General features: G+C 40.1%; 1 protein-coding gene across 1 annotated transcript in view; it reads left to right on the forward strand.

The window, feature by feature from the left end:
- Positions 1–20,131, forward strand: part of AR (androgen receptor) — a 187,898-nt gene that overhangs the window by 131,564 nt on the left and 36,203 nt on the right. The window lies entirely within an intron of this gene.

The raw sequence follows: 20,131 nt of genomic DNA on the forward strand, positions 1-20,131 counted from the left end.
ATCAGCGCAATGAGCCAGCCACAGCGTGCCGGCCGCGGCAGCCATTGGAGGGTGAACCAATGGCAAAGGAAGACCTTTCTCTCTCTCTCTCTCTCTCACTCACTGTCCACTCTGCCTGTCAAAAAAAGAAAAAAAAGCACAGTTGGTAATCTACAGGAGACTATCAAACGACCCCACATGCAGATTCAAGGAGTTTCTGAAGGTGTGGTAGAAGAGAAAGGATTAGAATGCCTTTTTAGTGAAATAATAACAGAAAATTCCCCCAATTTGGAGATTGAAAGGGACATCCAAGATCAGGAAGCACATAGAACTCCTAATAGACATGACCAGAAAAGATCTTCACCATAACACATTGAAGTCAAACTCTCCACAGTAAAACATAAAGAAAGGTTCTTTTTTTTTAAAGATTTATTTTATTTATTTGAAAAACAGAGTTACAGAGAGAGGAAGAGATAGAGAGATCTTCCATCCGCTGGTTCACTCCCCAGATGGCCACAATGGCCAGAGCTGTGCCGATCCGAAGCCAGGAGCCAGGAGTTTCTTCCAGGTCTCCCACGTGGATGAGGGGACCAAGGACTTGGGCCATCTTCTACTGCTTTCCCAGGCCATAGCAGAGAACTGGATTGGAAGAGGAGCAGATGGGACTAGAATCGGCACCCATATGGGATGTTGGCACTTCAGGCCAGGGCATTAACCTGCTGCACCACAGCACCAGCCCTGAAAATATTTTAAAATGTGCATGAGAGTAATGCCAGGTTACTTTCAGAGATTCTCTGAAATTAGATTCACAGTGGATTTCTCATCAAGAAACCTATAGGCTTATTTTTTATATGTATTTATTTTATTTTATTTAATGAACATAAATTTCCAAATTACAGCTTATGGATTACAATAGCTTCCCCCCCATAACTTCCCTCCCACCCACAACACTCCCCTCTCCCACTCCCTCTCCCCTTCCATTCACATCAAGATTAATTTTCAACTATCTTTATATACAGAAGATCAATTTAGCATATATTAAGTAAAGATTTCAACAGTTTGCACCCACACAGAAACACAGTGTAAAATACTATTTGAGTACTAGTTATAGCATTAATTAAACACCTAACAAACAACCTAATGAAGAAATAGGCCAAGGACTTAAACAGACATTTTTCCTTTTTTTTATTTATTTGACAGGTAGAGTTATAGACAGAGAGAGAGAGAGAGAGAGAGAGAGAGAGAGAAAGGTCTTCTTTCCATTGGTTCACTCCCCAAATGGCTACTATGGCCGACGCTGCGCCGATCCAAAGCCAGGAACCAGGTGCTTCTTCCTGGTCTCCCATGTGAGTGCAGGAGCCCAAGCACTTGGGCCATCCTCCAGTGCCCTACCAGGCCACAGCAGAGAACCAGATTGGAAGAGGAGCAACCGGGACTAGAACCCAGTGCCCATATGGGATGCGAGCGCAGCAGGTGGAGGATTAACCAAGTGAGCCACAGCGTCAGCCCCTTAAACAGACATTTTTCAAAAGAGGAAATCCAAATACCCAACAGACACATGAAAAAATGTTCATGATCATTAGTCATCAAGGAAATGCAAGTCAAAACCACAATGAGGTTTCACCTCACCTCAGTTAGAATGGCTTTCATACAGGAATCAATAAACAACAAATACTGGTGAGGATGTGGTGGAAGAGGTACCCCAATCCACTGTTGATGAGAATCTAAACTGGTACAACCACTATGGAAGACAGTATGGAGATACCTCAGAAATCTGAATATAGACCTACCATATGACCCAGCCATCCCACTCCTGAGAATTTACCCAAGAAAAATGAAATCAGCAAATAAAAGAGTTATCTGCACCCCCAAGTTTATTGCAGCTCACTTCACAATAGCTTAGACATGGAATCAACCCAAGTGCCCATCAATTGAAGACTGGATAAAGAAATTATGGAATATGTACTCTATGGCCTACTACACAGCAGTAAAAAAAAATAAAATCTGGTCATATGCAACAAAATGGATGAATCTGGAAAACATAATACTTAGTGAAATAAGCCAGTCCCAAGGGGACAAATACCATATGTTCTCTGTGATTTGGGATAGCTAATAGAGCACTGAAAAGTAATCTGTAGAAACGAAATTGACACTTCGAGAAACAATGACTTGAACATTCCTTGTCTTACTGTTGAAGAATTTTTTTTCTTTTTCATACTCTTTGTTGAACTCTTAACATAGAGTTAATCATATGTGTGTAAAGTCAGTTGAAAATATATCTCAGTAATAAATAAGAGTTGGAATAAGAGGTAGTAGGAAGTTTGTAACTGTAAAGCTATATAGTTCTCCATACATTCCTATGGACTTACTTCTAAGGGTACAGTTTAAAAACTTGCCATGGGACCTCAAATCCCATTAGGCTGAGTGGTAAAAATACCATCTTAAGTGTTAAAGTGACTTTATTAAGTGTTAAAGTGACCATATAGGTAGGATTAAGTGTTAATGGGCTCATATAAATAAGATCAAATGTATGGTATTAATAATAATAGATTTAAAAAGGAGAAAATGTTTCAACATGGGAAGCAGTTCACACAGCTGACTCATAGAATGACAATCACTTTAAATAGCACTCTGATCTCAGAATCAGCCCTTAAGTCATTCTTGTCTAGCTGAAAAGCCCTAGACATCATTTCATGCATGGAAAATCAAGACACTGTAGCAAAAAAAAAAAAAGTCCTACATGAAGGATCTCTGTGAGAGAGACCTCAATGGAAAGAAGTGGCCATCAAAGAAGGATGTACTTTTCTCTGAAGGGAGGAGAGAGCTTCCACTTTGCTTATGGCCTTTTCTAAATATTGATGGAGATTGTGGATTCAAAAGGCTTTCATACCTTTGGCAGCTCATGTCAAGATCCTCAGGTGATCATTGACTTCATACATAAGGATGTTAATTGTTAAATTAACAACTGAAGTCACTGTGCACTTACTGCCGATGCAGGACTTCTGTCCCTAGTGAGTTGTATAATGAGAATTAACTGTAAATCTTGATCTCAAACAGTTTCTGATTGTGTGTGTGTGGTTTTTTTGAAATTTTTACTTAGTATAGAGTTGGGCTTCTGTGTATAAAGTTAATTGGAAATGAATCTTAATAGACAATGAGACTGGGAATGGGAGAGGGAGGAAGAAGTGGAGTGGGAGTGGGGGCGGTAGGGTGGATATGGTGGGAAGAATCGCTATATTCCTGAAGTTCTACTTATGAAATTTGTACTCATTAAATAAAAGGTTTCTTCAGGGTAAAAAGAAATAAAAATGTCCAGATACAAAAAAAAGAAAATATTTGGATTTGACAAAGTTGGTAAATGAAATAGTAGCAGTTGGTTTTTTCAAAAAGATTGTTCTTAGTCTTGCACAAGTGTTCATCTTAGAAATTCCTTATATGGTCAATCAACATTGCACATTGAAATGAGGACTTAGTTCAAAGAAATGTGATTTTTACACTACTGTTCAGCATCACATCTATTGGGAAAAACGTGAACATGGCAATATGTTTCTTAAATATGATTGGATCTAAACAGGCTGTGATTTCAACCATATTACAAAAATCCCAGAGGCACACTTGGTTGAAAGTATAGGGAGAAATTAACAAGGAGGTCAGACCACATTATAAGGAAATATAAATATCACATAGGAAGAACCAATGGCATGCCCATAAACTGGTGTACTAGGTAGTAGAAGAGCTAATTTGTAGTGTTTACTGATTTCCATGATAGAGATTTCCTGTTATGACCAATTTCAAGCTACCAAAATTATAACACTGAACATGAAATTAGGAAGAGATGTTCCAAATACATTTTTGTTATTCAGTACAAACTAGCTCCAACAGAAGATTGGACAAAATTAAAGGAAGGGAGCTTAAGAATATAAACTTGGGTTTGGCCAAATGTCAGATAACCATGGCAGAAGTGAGCTAGGATGTTCCTCATAGTGTTTTCCTTGGTAAAGTTGAAGCTTATACTTTCCTCACAAAGGCTATCCAAAGCCCATCTGAAGAACATAATTCTGTCATGCTCCACATACTCCACATCTAAATGGCCTGAACCTCACCAGTCTCCATGAAGCAAAATAAATAAATAAATAAATAAATAAGATGAAAAGAAAGAATCAAAGAAAAAGAAAACCTAGGAAATTTGTGATCTGGCAGGTGCTATTCCAATGTCAAATAGTCATCACATTATTAATCTAGTGTCAACTACAGAACTCCAGGAGCATTTGACTACCCTGCGAGATCCAACCCCAGTAGCTGTCTCTCATAGCTATGTACTAGAAATGATGCAAGAGCTTTGAAAAATTCACAGTGGTCCATCTTGCTGGGAAAAGTAAGTGGAAAGCTTAGCAATCCCTACCAGCAGACTAGCAGCATAACTACAGAATTACATAGTCATCACTGGCTTTAAATCCACTCTAGAAAGCTTTCTGGCATCCAAGCAAGTGCTTTGCCATAAAAAGAAACCCGCATTGGCTGTGTCCACTCCCAAAGCCCCAGACCTGAGCTGCTCTGGTACAGTCGTTGCTAAATGCCATATGTCTTAGGAGACAACAGGTGGACTCATCACTGCAAGCAGCTCTCAGACTAGAGCCAGAGCCAAAGCCAGTCTGTTTCACAGGGCAGAAAGCAGGACCCTCTGCTACTGCAAGATTGCTGAGCACAAGCCCCAGAGCCACAGTTGCTTATTCTGTATGATCCAAGGAAGTCCCCCTCTACTTCTTGGGGCTCAGTATGAGCAACAGTGGACATACAAGTCCAGGAGACAAGACCTAGGGGAGTCTGTTCTGTGTCTCTTAGCACAGGGCGCTGGATGGCCAGCACAAGAGCCCCAGCATCACCCTTTAATGCCCTGTGGAGACTGTCGGCAGTTATGTCTGTCTCCTGCAGCTCTGGGACGTGGCTGCAGATCTGCAATCCCTGGAGTAATTCATAGTCACCAGTGGGACCTGGAGGACCCTGTGTGCATTCCTCTGTTTCAGGCTTGTGGCTGCCAGTCCACAATCCCCAGCATAACCTGCACATGACCTGTGAGACCTGGATAAAGACTCAACTGCATCCCACTGCTCTGCGACTGGTACTGTTGTTAGCATTAGTCTCAGGGACAACAGAACTCCCGCATGGGGTCTTGGGAAGGCCTTATCTTCATTCCTCTGCTCCAGGTCTCTACTTGGTAGTGCATTACCCCAAGTATAACCTGTTGTCACCATGTAGGAACTAGGTAAGGTACCCTTTGACTTATTCAGCTCCAGAACTGGGGCTGAAATTCACCCTGAAGGACCTTGCTAAGAACTCCATTCCATCCTGTAGGTCTTGGTCTGTGACTGTTTATTCTACAAGTCCCAGGAACACCTGTGCTCATCCTTCAGGCCATAAGGGAGGCCCCTCTGCATCTTAGTGATCCAGACGTGTACCAGCTAGTGTATAATCTCCCCATAACCTGTAATCAACCTGTGGGATGTGAATAAGGTACCCTCTGAATACAGCAACTCTGGGACTGGAACTATTGGAGCTATAGTCCAGGGTCACCTGAGTTCTTTCTATGGGACCTGGAGAGCACCCTATCTGCATTCCACTGCATTAGACTCAGGCCTGTCAGTGCACAATCCCCAGTGTAACCTGTACTTCAAACGGGAAACTGAGAATGGGGTAAGGTTTTCACTGACTCCTGCAGTTCTGGGATTGTGACTGTTCACTTGATAAGTCCTGGGAATACCTGTAACTGTGCTGTGGGACCTGGGAAAGGCACCGTCTCCATTCTATTGTTGTAGGCCCACAATTCTAAGTACATAATCCCCAGCATAACTGTGCTTTTTCCTTGGTAAATAGGCATAGTATTCTTCTTGCACTGCAGCTCTAGGATGGTAGCTATTAGTGCTATATGACTCAGAATCACCAGAACACTCATGGTGGGACATAAGAAAGACCTTACCTGTATTCCACTGCTCCAGGCCCACACCTGTCAGTGCTCAATCCTCAGAATAACCTGTATTCATCCCGTGGGGATGTGGAAAGATCCTGTTCACATTACCCAGTTCCTAGACTGGGGTTTTGGTACTATAAGCCATGTCATCAACCACACCCATCCATGCTTAGGGAAGGGACCATCCACATACTACAGCTACAATACCACAGATCTTGATACCATAAGCACCAACATGACTCGGACTTTCTTGGTTGGAAAATGGAATAACCCATTCTGTGTCACACAGCACCAAAAACATGACTGCTGTCATCAAAAAACACATTGTGATTGATGCCCAACTCTCTGAGGTCTCAATAGGCACATCTCTGAAAACCCGCATACACTTCAAAGTCACACTACTATCTCAACAAACTGCTACACAGTAGACAACTATGACGCTCGTAGACACTGATTACAGCTGAAGAAATTACTCAGAGGTTGTACTTCTATGAAATGCCTAAAAAAAGAGTCCAAGATAATGATCCTAAGGAAACATTGGTTTTGGAATGAGATGCAAGAGAATACAGAGAGTTCAAGAAAATGAAGAAAACCGTGCAAAATATGAATGAGAAATTCAATCAAGATGAAAGAAATCATTAAAAAGAACCAGAAATTTTGGATCTGAGAACTTCAACTAGTAAAATAAAATAATACAGTTGAGAGCTTCAGAAATATAATAGACCAAGAGGAAGAAAGAATTTCTGATCCTGAGGACAAACAAAATATAATCCAGTTACACAAAAATGAAAAGGAATTTTTTTTAAAATGGACAAAGTATAAAAGACACATGGAACACCATTAAACAAACAAATATTCCTATTAATAGGGATGCCTGAAGAAGTGAGGGAAGAAGGCACTGAAAACCTATTTAATGAAATAATTGGCCAGCGCTGCGGCTCACTAGGCTAATCCTCCGCCTTGCAGCGCCGGCACACTGGGTTCTAGTCCCGGTCGGGGCGCCGGATTCTGTCCCGGTTGCCCCTCTTCCAGGCCACCTCTCTGCTGTGGCCAGGGAAGTGCAGTGGAGGATGTCCCAAGTACTTGGGCTCTGCACCCCATGGGAGACCAAGATAAGTACCTGGCTCCTGCCATCGGATCAGCGCGGTGCGCCGGCCGCAGCGCGCTGGCCGCGGCGGCCATTGGAAGGTGAACCAACAGCAAAAGGAAGACCTTTCTCTCTGTCTCTCTCTCTCACTGTCCGCTCTGCCTGTCAAAAAATAAATAATTGCTGAAAAATTCCCAAAAGAGACAAAGACATCCAGATAAAGGAATCTCAAATGACTCGAACCAGACTCAAAGACCTTCTCCAGGGCCGGCCTGTGGCATAGCGGGTAAAGCCACCGCCTGCAGTGCCGGCATCTCATATAAGTGCCAGCTCGAGTCCCGGCTACTCCACTTCCAATCCAGCTCTCTGCTGTGGCCTGGGAAAGCAGTAGAAGATGGTCCAAGTCCTTGGGCTCCTGCACCCACGAGGGAGACCCAGAAGAATTTCCTGGTTCCTGGCTTCAGACTGGTGCAGCTCCAGCCCTTGTGGCCAATTGGGAAGTGAACCAGTGGATGAAAGATCTCTCTTTCTCTCTCTGCCTCTCCTCTCTGTGTAACTCTACTTTCAAATAAATAAATATTTTTTTTAACTTTTATTTAATGAATATAAATTTCCAAAGTACGATTTATGGATTACAATGGCTTCCCCCCCCATACCGTCCCTCCCACCCACAACCCTCCCCTTTCCCACTCCCTCTCCCCTTCCATTCACATCAAGATTCATTTTCGATTATCTTAATATACAGAAGATCAGCTTAGTATACATTAAGTAAGGATTTCAACAGTTTGCTCCCACACAGAAACATAAAGTGAAAAATAAGATGATTTTTTTTAAATGATGATGAAATCAGATCAGATCTATTGTCATGTTTAATCCCAGTGAGAGTCAAGTTGGGAGTTGATAATTTCTTTTTCTTTTTTTTTTTTACAGAGGATCAGTTTAGTATGCATTAAGTAAAGATTTCAACAGTTTGCACCCCCATAGAAACACAAAGTGAAATATATTGTTTGAGTACTCGTTATAGCATTAAATCTCAATGCACAGCATAAATAAATATTTTTAAAAGACCTTCTCCATAGCATGTTATAGACATATTGTCAAAAGTTAAGAAATAACAAAGAATCATGAGCATAGTGAGAGAAAAACATTAAATTACATACAAAACATAAAAACATTAAATTACATATAAAGAAAACTGAAAAGGAAGACTTCTTTTTAAAAGGAGATTTATTTTATTTGAAAGAGTTACAGAGAAAGAAGCAAAATCTTCCATCAACTAGTCCACTCCCCAAATGGCTACAATGGCCAGGACTGGAGCAAACTGAAGCCAAGAGCCTGGGACTCTGTCCTGATCTCCCGCATAGCTGGCAGGGGCCCCAGCACTTGGGCCATCTTCCACTGCTTTCACAGGCACATTATCAGGAAGCTGGGTTGGAATTAGAGCAGCCAGGACTCAAACCAAGGCTCATAGGGGATACCAGCATTGTGGGCAGTGGCTTAATTCACTGTACCACAACGTTTGCCCCAGTAGCAGACTTCTTAGCAGAAACCCTTCAGGACAGAGGAGAATAGGATGAGGTAGTCAAAATCTTCAAAGATAAAAACTTGTAACCAGGAATGCTATGTCTAATGAAGCTATCCATTAGAAGTGCAGGGAAAATAAAGCCTTTCCCAAAATAGCAAAAACTGAGGGACTTCCCAAGTGATCAATTTCTGTTCACAATTGATCATAATGATAGGACTAAGAGCCAAAGGGATCACATAAACAAGACTAGTCTCTGCAAATACTAACTGATGGAATAAAAAAGGGAGAGAACCATCCAACTTGGGAAGCGAGATACACAGCAGACCCATGGAATGACAGATGTCCTAGACAACACTCTGGCCTCAGAATCAGCCCTTAAGGCACGCGGATCTGGCTGAAAAGCCCATGAGAGTATTTCAGGCATGGAAAGCCAAGACACTCTGGCAAAAAAAAAAAAATGACCTAAATGAAAGATCTCCGCTAATGAGATCCCAGTGGAAAGAACAGGTCATCAAAGAAGGAGGTACCTTTCTCTGAAGGGAGGAGAGAACTTCCACTCTGGCTATGACCTTGTCTAAATATGATCAGAGTCGGTGAACTCAAAAGGCTTCCATAGCCTTGGCAACTCATGACAAGAGCCTGGGGTGATTACTGATGCCATAAACAAGAGTGTCAATTTGTTAAGTCAACAACAGGAGTCACTGTGCACTTACTCCTCATGTAGGATCTCTGTCCTTAATGTGCTGTACATTGTGATTTAATGCTATAACTAGTACTCAAACAGTATTTTTCACTTTGTGTTTCTATGTGGGTGCGAACTGTTGAAATCTTTACTTAATATATGCTAAACTGATCTTCTGTATATAAAGAGAATTGAAAATGAATCTTGATGTGAATGGAAGGGGAGAGGGAGCAGGAAAGGGGAGGGTTGCGGGTGGGAGGGAAGTTATGGGGGGGAAGCCATTGTAATCCATAAGCTGTACTTTGGAAATTTATATTCATTAAATAAAAGTTAAAAAAAAGAAAATAGGAAAAAAAAAACTGAGGGACTTCACTATCAGACAACCTCACAAGAAATCCTGCAGAGAGTACCACAATAAAAGTAAAAGGATCATAAATACCATCACAAAACACATGCCATTTAAAAATAACAGAGCAGATGCACAAAAGATAAATAAGAGACTCCAATATTATAATGACGGAAAGATAAAAATACAAAAATATAAATGAATTAAGTTGCAACTGGTATTGTGGCACAGTGGGTTAATTTGCTTGCAATGCTGCCATCCCATATGAGACCGGTTCTAATCCTGATGCACAACTTCTGATCCAGCTCCCTGCTAATGTGCCTGGAAAGCAACAAAATGGCCCAAGTGCTAGCGCCCCTCCCATCCACATGGGAGAACAGGATGGAGTTCCAGGCTCCTGACTTCAGCCTGGCACAGTCCCTAGACATTGTGGCCATTTGGGGAGTGAGCCAGCAGATGGAAGATATTCTCTCTCTCTCCCTCTCTCCCTCTCTCCCTCTGTCCCTCTTTCCCTCTTACTGTAATTTTGCCTTTCAAATAAATGGATAAATCTTGAGAAAAAAAGTTAAAAAATAATAATTAGCCTACCCAGTCAAAAGATAGAAACTAGTAAAAAGAGATTAAAAAAGATCCAACTATATGCTGCCTACACAAAAATCACTTTACAGATAAAGATAAACATTGATTGAAAGTGAAGGGTTGGAAAAATATATATCATGCAGGGGCTGGCCCTGTGTCATACTAGGTAAAGCTGCCACCTGCAACACTGCTATCCCAAATGGGAGCCAGCTTGTGCCCAGGCTGCTCCACTTCTGATCCAGCTCCCTGCTAATGGCCTGGGAAAAGCAGAAGAAGATGGCCCATGTGCTTGGGACCCTACCACCCACTTGGGAAACCCAGAAGAAACTCCTGGCTCCTGGCTTCAGCCTGGTCCAACCCTGGCCTGAGGAGGAAGATTCATATTCTCTCTCTCTCTCTCTCTCTCTCTCTCTCTGATTTTCAAATAAATAACTCTTTCTTAAAATAGATAAACCAAGATATACCATGCAAATGGAAATAAAAAGTGAACAGGAGTAGCTACATTCACATTAGGTAAACTAAGCTTTAAATCAAAAAGAGTAAAAGGAGACAAGCACATTATATTGATAGGAAGATTGATTCAGCAAGAAGAAATAAAATCATAAATATATATGCATCCAACACAAACCACCCAAATATGTAATGCAAATATTATTAGATCTTAAGGGAAAGATATACTCTAACACAATAATTGGGGACTTCAAAACACCTCTCTCATCATTGGACAAATCATCCTGACAAATCAACAAAGATGCATCAGAATTTACCAATACCATAGAGGAAATGGACCTAACATTTACAGTACATTTCACCCAACAGGTAGAGAATGCACATTCTTCTCAACAGCATATGAACAACTTTCTAGGATATACCACATATTAGGCCCCAAATCAATTCTCAGTAAATTTTTTTTTTATTTATTTGACAGGTAGAGTTACAGACAGTGAGAGGGAAAGGCAGAGGGAGAGGTCTTCCTTCCGTTGGTTCACTCCCCAAATAGCCACAACAGCCAGAGCTGTGCCTACCCGAAGCCAGGAGCCAGGTGCTTCTTCCGGGTCTCCAATGCGGATGCAGGGCCCAAGCACTTGGGCCATCCTCCATTGCCCTCCTGGGCCACAGAAGAGAGCTGAACTGGAAGAGGATCAGCCAGGACTTGAACTTTCGCCCATATGGGATGCCAGTGCCACAGGTGGAGGATCAACCTAGTGCGCCATGGCGCCAGCCACTCTCAGTAAATTTTTAAAGACTAAAATCATATTTTGCATCTTCTCAGACCACAAATGAATAAAATGAGAAATCAATAACAATAAAATAAAAACAATAAAAAACAAAAACAGTAGAAAATTAAAAAAGAAAGTTTACAAATACATAGAAACTGAAAAGCATGCTGCTAAATGACAAATGGATCATTGAAGACATTTAAACAGAAATTTAAAAAGTTCTTAGGGCTGGTGTTGTTCTCAGTGGATCAAGCCACTGCTTGCAATTTCAGTGTTCCATATCAGAATACCAATTCGAGTCCCAGCTGTGCAGCTTCCAACCCAGCTCCCTGCTAATGTGCCTGGGTTTGCAGTGGAAAATGACCCAAGTTCTTGGGCCTGCCACCTAGATGGGAGACCCTGGCTCTTGGCTTCAGCTCTGACTAGTCCTGGCTCTTGCAGCCATTTGAGGAGTGAACCAGTGGATGGAAGATGTCTCTCACTTGCGCGCTCTCTCTCTCTCTCTCTCACTCTGCCTTCCAAATAGATCAATAGAGTCATTTTTAAAAGTTCTTGAAACAAATTGGAATGAGGGCACATCAAAATCTGTGATGCAGGGAAAGCAGTATTAACAGGGAGGATTTATAGAAATACATATATTAAAAAATAGAAAAATTTCCAGTAAAAAAAATCTAACAATGCATCACAAGGACTTTGGAAAGCAAGAACAAACGAAATACAAAATTATCAGGAGAGAAGAAATAATAAAGACCAAAGCAGAAGTAAATGAAATTAAAATTTAAAAACTATAAAATATCAACAAAATGGAAAGCTGTTTTTGGATGCTGACATCATAACGTTGTGAGTTAAGCTACGACCCACAACAGCAGCATCCCATATGGGTGCCGTTTCAAGTCCTGATTCCTGCACTTCCAGTACAGCTCCCTGATAATGCACCTGGGAAAATGGAAGAGGGTGGTCCAAGTACTGGGACCTCACCACCCGTGTGGGAGACCCAGATGGATTTCTAGGTTCCCAGCTTTGGCCTGGCCCAGTCCCAGCTGTTGGGGAATGAACAAGCAAATGGAAGATTTCTCTCGCTCTCACTCTCACTCTTGCTCTCTCTCCGCCAGTCTCTCTCTTTCTGTAACTCCGCATTTCAATTAAATAAAATAAATCTTGTAAAAGAAAAATTTTTTAAAAATTGACAAACTTTTAGCCAGAATAACATAGAAAAAAAACACATAAAATGAGATATGTAAAAGGAGACATTACAAATCCATACCACAGAAACAGAAAGGATCATAAGAAACTAATGTGAACAACTATACACTAACAAATTGGAAATCCTCAAAGAAATGGATAAATTCTTAGATACATTCAGCCTACCAAGATTAAATCAAGAAGCTATAGAAGATCTAAACAGACCCCTAAAAAGCAACAAGTTGAAGCAGTAATTGAGTCTCCCATCACAGAAAAGACCAGGACCTGATAGCTTTACAACTGAATTCTACAACACATTTAAAAAAGGTTTGATATTTCACCAAAAAAGAGTTTTAACAAGTAAAAGACCAAAAAAACCTGTAGTTTAATGGTAATATACACTATGTCTATAAGCAATGATTGAATTATAAATGACCATTTCACCCATTTCAGTTTTCGGATCAATTAGTCATTCATAATTTCTTTCAATGTAATACGACTAATGACAATGTAACATCTAAATAATTCCTGTGTGGCTGTAATCTAATAATTATATTCATTTAGACTTTAAGCCATTTCCTCTCAACAGTTTATGCACAGAATCTAATTTTCTGCAGACTTCGATGAAAATAATTACACATTACATTTTTTATATAAGCCAGTCCCAAAAAGGCAAATATCATATTTTCCCTAATCTGTGGTTAGAGTCTTTTCTACCAAACACTCTACCTAAATTATCCTCCCAATTCAATCACATGACCTTGTTTTATTGCCTTCACTATATCTGTCACTATCTGAAAATATTAAATTTATTATTTCTGACTCCTTTATTGTTTGTTTACGTCCACCAAAAGATCACATAACTTGAGGGTAAGGCCTTTCTATCTACTACTCCCTGTTTTTTTTTTTTTCATTTCTTAGAATAGTTTCTGAAGCATAATAGATATGCATGCTCAAATATTATTATTTTTTAAAAAAAGATTTATTTAATTATTTATTTGAAAAGTAGATTTACAGAGAGAGGGAGAGACAGAGATCTTCCATTCACTGGTTCACTCCAGCCAGGGCTGGGCCAGGCCAAAGCTAGGAGCCTGGAACTCCAGCCGGGTCTCCCACGTGGGTGGCAAGAACCCAAGCACTTGGGCCATCTTCCACTTTTTTCCCAGGTGTGTCAGCAGGAAGATAGATGGGAAGTGGAGCAGTCAGGATGCAAACCAGCTCATATAGTATGCTGACATTGCAGGCAACAGTTTAATCTACTGTGCCACAATGCCAGTCCCTATTCTTTGTTCTTTAAGTATAGTTATTAAGAATAATTTTTCAATGTGAAATCATGTGCTATTGTCTTTCTGTGCCTAGGCTGATTTCACTTAGCATAATATCTTACAGGCTTACCTATATTGTTGCAAATGACATGATTTAAATATTTTTCAAAGGATGGGTAGCATTCCGTTCTGTATATATTTCACATTTTCTTTATCTATTCATCCATTGATGAAGGTTAAGCTGCTTCCATCTATCTTAGCTATTGTGAATAATGCTGAAGAAGCTCAAGCATATAAAAGAAGAGAATAGAATGGTAGGATCTAGGGATAAAGAGTTAATGGGGAAAGGAGAAATGTTGGTGAAAGAATATTAAGTATTAGCTGTATAAGAGCAATAATGATTTATGCATAACATAGCAACTATGATTATTAATAATGTATTTTATATTCCAAAAGTGTTAAAAATAAATTGTGAGCTGGCGCCGTGGCTCACTAGGCTAATCCTCTGCCTTGTGGCGCCGGCACAATGGGTTCTAGTCCTGGTCAGGGCGCCGGATTCTGTCCCGGTTGCCCCTCTTCCAGGACAGCTCTCTGCTGTGGCCAGGGAGTACAGTGGAGGATGGCCCAAGTACTTGAGCCCTGCACCCCATGGGAGACCAGGATAAGTACCTGGCTCCTGCCATCGGATCAGCGTGGTGCGCCAGCCACAGCACGCTGGCCACGGCGGCCACTGGAGGGTGAGGGTGAACCAACGGCAAAAGGAAGACCTTTCTCTCTGATTCTCTATCTCACTGTCCACTCTGCCTGTCAAAAAAAAAAAAGAAGAAGAAATTGTAACTGTTCTCACCAAAAGAATAGTGATGAGAAGGTAAGGTGATAGTTACCTGAATTAGCTTGATTGTATCTTTCTACAATGAATATGTACACCAAAATCACATTGTACCCCATAAATGTATACAATTCTTATTTATCAATTAAATTTTTAGTTTAAATAGATTAATGACCAAAGTATTAAAAATGAGATCTAGGGGCTGGCATTGTGGTGCAGCCACCACCTGCAACCCAGACATCCCATATGATCATCAGTTTGAATTCTGGCTATTCCACTTCTGCTTCAGCTCCCCACTAAGGCAGAAGACCCAAGTGCTTGGGTCCCTGCTACCCACATAGGAGACCCAGATGGATTTTTAGGCTCCTGGATTTGACCTGGCCCAGCCCTGGCTGTTGTGGCCATTTAGGGAGTGAACCAGCTGATGGAAGATTTCTCTCTCTCTCTTTCTCTCTCTCTCTCTCTCTCTCTCTCTCTCTCTGTATTATTCTTTCAAGAAATAATAAATCTTTAAAAAAATGAGATCTAACCAAACACAATGTGTGGTCATTTCAGTTCTGTTGTTGTTTGTTTTTTAGCAAAACAGTATATTCTGAATATTCTTCCAAGCTACCAAAATTATTGAGATCAGCATTAATAATCACACAATGCTCTATTGCGAATGTGAAATAATTTACTGAATCATCCTCCTCAAGTTAGTCACTTATATATTTCCAATTTTCCCCATTTAAGTAATGCTACAATAAACTTTTATGCTTATCTGATTATTTTCTTATAAAATATTTCTAGAACTAGGATTTCTAGTAAAAGATTATACAGAGTTTTAATTTTTTTGAAATGCATTGCCAAAATGCCCTCTAAAAATGATAGGCTGGCCGGCGACGTGGCTCACTAGGCTAATCCTCCGCCTTGCAGCACCGGCACACCAGGTTCTAGTCCCGGTCGGGGTGCCGGATCCTGTCCCGGTTGCCCCTCTTCCAGGCCACCTCTCTGCTGTGGCCAGGGAAGGCAGTGGAGGATGGCCCAAGTGCTTGGGCCCTGCACCCCATGGGAGACCAGGATAAGTACCTGGCTCCTGCCATCGGATCAGCATGGTGCGCCGGCCGCAGCACGCTGGCCGCGGCGGCCATTGGAGGGTGAACCAACGGCAAAAGGAAGACCTTTCTCTCTGTCTCTCTCTCTCACTGTCCACTCTGCCTGTCAAAAAAAAAAAAAAAAAAATGATGGGCTTACCATCAACACCTATTCACTAACACTTAGTATTCATTCTTTACAAATCTAACTTTTAAAAATACTTAACCTCTAGAAAATATGTGTATAAATAAAAAATATTTGACTGCTAGAGAAATAGATCAGTTTTCATGTTTTTGGTAACTTTTTTTTCTTTTAATTGTCTGTTGATGCCTATTGCCCATTTCTCCATTGTTCTGCTCATCATTATATATAAATAATATTGACCATTGGTTTTATATACTTGATCCCAATAAAGTTTTTTTTGTTTGTGATTTGCCTTTAAATTTCATTGTTTGGGGCCAGTTCTGTGGGCTGTGGCGTAGTGGGCTAAAGCCTTTGTCTGCTGTACCAGCATCCCATATGGATGCCAGTTTGAGTCCCTGTTGCTCCTCTTCTCTGATATGGCCTGGAAAAGCAGTGAAAGCGGCCCAAGATGCCTCTGTGGGAGAACTGGAGGAAGCTCCTGGCTCCTTGCTTTGGATCGGCCCAGCTTCTGCTGTTGTAGCCATTTGGGGAGTGAGCCAGTGGAAGTAAGACCTTTCCCTGTGTCTCTCCTTTCCTCTGTAACTTTATCTCTCAAATAAATAAAATCTTTGTAAAAATTATTGTTTTATTTTACATAAGAAATTTTAGATGTTTGCTAGTTAAATCTATCAAAATATTCACTTATATATTTTTTCATTGCCATAATTTTTAAAAAAAAAACATTTTATTTATTTATTTGGGAAGTAGAGTCACATACAGTGAGAGAGAGAGACAGAGAGAAAAGTCTTCCATCCAGTGGTTCATTCCCCAAATGAAGCCAGGAGCCAGGAGCTTCCTCCAGGTCTTCCACGTGGGTGCAGGGGCCCAAGCACGTAGGCCATCTTCCAGTGCCTTCCCAGGCCCTAGTAGAGAGCTGGATCGGAAGAGGAGCAGCAGGGACTAGAACCAGTGCCAAAGTGGGAGGCTGGCACCATAGGCAGAGGATTAACCTACTGTACCACAGTGCTTCCCTCCCCCATTTTGCCATACTTTAAAAATCCCATCTGTATCTCAAAAAAAAAAAAAAAAAGGTTTAATTTTCACCTATGTTTTCTAACAGTGCTTTGATAATTTCCTTTTGTTTTGTAATGGCATCATTAATGTTCCTGGGATTTATTTTGATTTTAACAAATAATTGAAATTTACTCTATTTTCCAAATGATTAAGCTGTTGTTCTGACACTAGTTAGTGAATAATTTCTTCTTTCTTGGCTAAATTAGAATGACTAAATGTCTTGTATCTCTTTTTGCCTTTTCTGTTATCTCCCACTGATCCACGTATACTGCAGCCAATATCAAACTGTTGTAATTGTTACAGCTTTTTAATACTTTGAATGTTATATAGGGAAATATTATTACTTTCTTTTCATAAGTATCATAGCATTTTTATTATTACCCCTTCAGATAAACTTTGAAATTATTTTGTCACAATTTTGTTTCAATTGTTCAAAATATATGGATTTCATTGCAGGGGAACTGAAATCCCTGCAAAATTGCTTCTTTCTATCCAGGAACAAGATACATCTTTAAATTTAATTCAGGTCTCCTCTTCTCTACCTCTATAAAGTTTTTTTTAATATTGTCCACATAAGTCCTGCATTAACACTTACAGATATGAAGTGTATAAACACTTACATACAACTACTTTCTTCAGTCTTCTCTGTAGGTTAATAATGAATATGTTAACTCAAGCCTTTCTTCATTTGTATGATGTGATGCCATTAACAGTGGTAACTTTCCTCTCTTAGCACCTCTTCTCTAAACAGGAATTTTCAGAATGAACAAATTGAATTCAGCTTAATCAAACATTGATCTCAACACCTCCTGCATGAAGCACCACAGGGCTGACAGAAAACAACAGAAATAGGAAGCCCATGGAGAAAAAAATCTGAAGGCTGTCTCATGACTTTAGTTCCTGCTGGAGCTTTGAATCATACTTAAGATTTATGAGGAAAGAAAATAAGACCATAAAGATGCACAACACCACCAGCCAGTCAGGGATTTCAGAACCAGCTGACATGTAGAGGACCTCTTGCCAGCCCATTACGTGATCACTCTTGGAAGTCAAAGGTTTGGGGATAGTTCTAACAAAGCAGTTAATCAAGCATTTAAATGAGTGGTCTGTTTTCAACTGTAGAGTATGACCTTATATTGTTCAACATGAGAGCATTTCTGTATTTTTCCGATCATTTCACAACTTTTTGTGAGATCTTGATTATAGGGCGTTGATACAGTTTTGCTGTGAGTAGTAAATGGTGTTGAAAAACTGGATGTAATGGTTGTACTCTTATGAAGAGGGAAAGCTGGATGGGAGATTGTTTTCTGTGTTAGTTATTTAGTCAACTGGACTACAATACCTCTAGAACCACCTTGGACCAGGTCCAGATCCCACTTACATACTCTTCTGTCAACTGACCACACAGAGGGTAACCACAGGGTTATACACTTCCTAGACAAATGACCAAGATATAACCTGACACATTCAGAATGCTTTATCTTCAGACTACAACCACCCCACACCATGTCGCAATTGGATGAAGTTTTCAGATGTTGTGCTGACATTACCATGAACATGCTGTGGCTTGGTTCATGTAACTTACACATTGGGATTTTTTATTAGAAAATCTTTAAGGTCCTTTAAAGCTGAGGGATCCTGTGTTTCTAATTAGACCCAATGGATTGCACCTACAAGGAGATGGTAATTTCCTGGAAGGAAGAGTTTGAGTCCAAGGACAGAATGGGCTGAATTAAAGGGTCAAACAGTCACTTCCCAAGGATGCTTCAGAGGTAATTCAAGCCTTGTATAGAAGAGTGTGGTGTGAACAAATTGAGTTTAAAATTCTTCCCAATCTCTGTGACCTTAGGGACTGATTTGGAGCAAACCAAGGATGCAACGTCAGGTAGGCCAATCTCCCTGATGAACATAGAGGCATATATCATAAATAAAAAAATGCTAGCAAACCAAATCCAACAGCACAGTAAAAGGACCATTCACCATGAATGGGAAGCAAGGGTGGTTTGACATATGCAATTCAAATATGTGGTTCACCATATTAGCAACATGAAGAACATGCACATTATAACATTATAATCTCAATAAATGCAGAAAAAGCATTTGAAAAATTCTTTCCTGATAAAAACGCTTAACAGATTAGATATAGAAGGAATGTTCTTCAACACAATAAAGACTGTATATGACAAATCCATAGTTAATATCATACTCAGTAGTAAAAATTGAAAGCTTTTCCCTTAAGATCAATAAGAAGACAAGGATACCCATTCTCGCTACTTTTAAATGTACTGCTGGAAGTCCTAGCCTATTTCATCGTCATAAGCTTCATTTTCATCAACATAGAATGGGACATATAATAATCCATGTTATACTTTCTATAAGATTATTATTAACCTCTGTAAAATAAGCAAATAGGAGGGATAATTATTATAAAGAACTCCAATAACATCAGGTATATATTTAGGGAAGTAGAATAAATAAGAAAAAAGTAATAGCAAACCATTATCATTTCAGGAAGTGATAATTTAGATAGAAGAGTGTTGGAAGTAACCTTAAGACATTGTTATCTCTATACCCTTACTCTGTCCCTAATCCAAACTATACATTTTAGTCCTGCTCCTGTTTTAGGACCTCCAGAAAAAGACATTCCTTCCATATCCTTCTTTTTAATCCTCAACCACTTTTGTCACTCTTAACTGTCTATTCAAACATTAAATACATTATTATTTTTCAAAAGAAACAAATGTGTATGTGTTTGTATGTTTTAGTGTGTTGCATGCTGTATGTTATCACACTTATAAGCACATAGAGATAATTCAGAACACAATACCTGGGCACTCACATGTGTATGAATACACGTGTGTGCATAAGCATGTTGTTTTATTGATGCTGCATGTGGCTCACAGCCTCTGTGCCTCTCTAAAGCTCTATCGAGCATCTTGATTTTTGGAGGGCTTTAGAAAACAAAGAAAAAAGACCAAATGACTCATATGAACGAGTGATCTGTACCCCCATGTTCACTGCAGCTCAATTCACAATAGCTAAGATATGGAATCAACCCAGATGTCCATCAACTGTTGACTGGATAAAGAAATTATGACATATATGCACTGTGGAGTAGTATTCGGCTGTAAAAAGAAATGAAATCCTGTGTTTTGCGACAAAATGTATGCAACTGAAAACCATTATACTAAGTGAAATAAG

Source organism: Oryctolagus cuniculus, chromosome X, assembly GCF_051225735.1.
Source record: "Oryctolagus cuniculus isolate XC-2025 breed Fujian yellow rabbit chromosome X, ASM5122573v1, whole genome shotgun sequence".
In the NCBI taxonomy this organism is placed as follows: Eukaryota; Metazoa; Chordata; class Mammalia; order Lagomorpha; family Leporidae; genus Oryctolagus; species Oryctolagus cuniculus.